Raw genomic sequence first — 2,559 nt, forward strand, 5'->3', positions numbered from 1 at the left:
CTGTGATGGTTTGACTGGCTAAATGCCAGGTATCCACCAAGTCGCTCTATCACTTCCCCCCCCTTTTTCCCCTTGTTTTCTCAATAGGGTAAAGAGGGGAAAGAAGATAAACTAACCCTTGTGGGTGAAACAAAAGCAGTTTTAATATAAGCAAGGCAAAGCAAAAGTCCGCGCGCGGAAGCAAAAGCAAACAGATTTAGTCTCTACTTCCCATGGACAGGCGATGTCGGGCCTTCTCAGGAAGCAGGGCTCCAATACACGTAGTGGTTGCTTCGGAGGACCAAGGGTGACCCCACCCCCTTCCTCCTTCCTCCCAGCTTTATACTGAGCAAACGTCATATGGTATGGAATATCCCTTTGGTCGGTTTGGGTCAGCTGTCCTGGCTGTGTCCCCTCCCAAGATCTTGCCCACCCCGTTCCACTGGGGGAAATATCAGAAAGAGCCTTGGTGCTGTGTAAGCACTGCTCAGCAGTAGCCACAACACCAGGGTGCTATCAACACCCTGCCAGCTCCCGACATAAAACACAGCACCGTGAGGGCTGCTGTAGGGGAAAACCAATTCCAGTTCAGCCAGACCCAGTACTTCTGGTATACTAACAGTTGTTATCTACAGCTTTACCCTCTAACTTAAACTAGCAGAATTTGTAACTGGTGTAAACAAAAAGACTAATTTCTTACACAACACTTTTGGGTTTCATCATATATAAACTGAATACAGATGTATATGCTACAGTATATACTGTATATTATATGTCATCTTCACAACACTTTCTGGAAGGAGCAGAAAACTTGTCCCACAGGGTACAGGACAGTTAGAGGAGGTCTTCCCAAACTTAGCTTGCAGCTCAGGTGTCAGTGAGGCACCACCAGTAGCAATGGCAAGTAGTTGGCTTTGCATAAACAAAGTTACATCTCTCTGCTCTTCTCCTGGACACCTCAGCCCCATAAACTAGGGCTCTGGTGTGCATCGCTCAGCCTCAGGTCTTCTCCCCAGCGCCGAGCCAGCTGTGCAGGTCCCACGCTAGCCGAGTCCCTGGAGGCTCCCATGGCGTGCCTCTGTGAGGTCACCTCTGCCTGCTTTGCTGAAAACTTAACATGGCTCTTCCTGACTCAGCCTGCCTGTAAGCTGCCTGGGAGCCGAGACCCAGCCCCAGCCTCTGCTGTTTACCTTCTTTATGTGGCAGCTCTGAGCCAAAACAACAAAACCACATTCCTTTGCTCTCCAATCATCCTGATCATCATAAACAGCAACTGTTCTCTTTCAGCTTCTCAAAAGGTACACACAAACTACATTAGGTTTAGGGTAATGAGGCAGGAAGGGAGATCTTGGACTATCAGATCCATTCTCCCACTCTTGTAGGTACCAACCACATCATATAGTTCTTTCTCTATTCCTATCAAGCGCTATCTGAAAGCGTGGGTAGTTTTTCCCTTGACTACTCCAGCTCGTACCTGTTCCAAATGCTGATAACTCTCATGATTTCAAGCTCTGATTTCCAGTCTAATATAATTTGTGGCTAGTCTGAATCCTTTTGTTCTTGTTCAGACACTGGTTCTTCAGTGTACAGGAAATTTTAGAGCATTAATTTCCTTTGCAAAAATCATCATTGATCATAGCCTCCATTCAGATTTACCAAATTCAGGATTTACTGATAAGTTCTTGCCTCTCTCCTTTTAAAAAGAGGAGGCAATTAGTTTCCTGGAGCATCCAAATAGTTCTCTGCATTGGTTGCAGCTTCAGCTCATGTTCATGTAATAGGGGTGAGCATAGTTTGACCCCTCATTTCAGATGAGGTCTCCCCTTGTTGCTTTCAACAATTATGCTTATACTTTTTCTCCTTTATACTCTTTTTTTTTTTCTTTGTCAGGTCCAGAAGTGGAAGATATTTTCTTTCTCATTAAGGCAGATATTATTGACAGTTAAGGCTGATATCTCATGAGAAACCTGTGTCTGATTTTAGTGTGGTTAAATTGGAAGCCAAATTCTCACCTTATTTGGAAATGAAACATCAGCCCAAAGCTAATCCAGGCCCACAAGCCTGCTCCATCCATCTGTACTATCATCTGCTGTGACTATTTAATTTACAAACATGTGCAATAATTATATACCAGTGCTGCATTCACAGATTTGATATTCTGAAAAGAAGGGGAGAGCAAGGGTTGCAGGCAAAAGATTTGTCAGCTCTTTGATTCACCAGGAATGTGTGGAGATTCAGATGATTACATTCTGTGTGTAGTAGTGGTTTAAGTCTATAAGAGGGACGTGTGGGAGAGAATTAAGTGAGTGATTTTGGTGACATGTTTGGATTGGAAACCTGAATTCTGGTCTTGTTTTTGTATGGCTGTGGTCACACTTGCAGTAATTTTGGCTTAAACAGTTAAGATTTTCTCCAAGCTATGGACGACACAGCTATAACATCTAGATGCTGTATGATATGCTAATCTCTTCAGTTGCCTTGAGGAACAGATTCTAGATAATGGCATTGACAGACATATACTGTCTCCAAAGTCCAGATTCCCAGCAGATGAAGCCTGTCTAAATCTCAGCTTCCACAACG

The sequence above is a fragment of the Athene cunicularia genome (genome assembly GCF_003259725.1).
Source record: "Athene cunicularia isolate RWA chromosome 5 unlocalized genomic scaffold, athCun1 chr5_part1, whole genome shotgun sequence".
In the NCBI taxonomy this organism is placed as follows: Eukaryota; Metazoa; Chordata; class Aves; order Strigiformes; family Strigidae; genus Athene; species Athene cunicularia.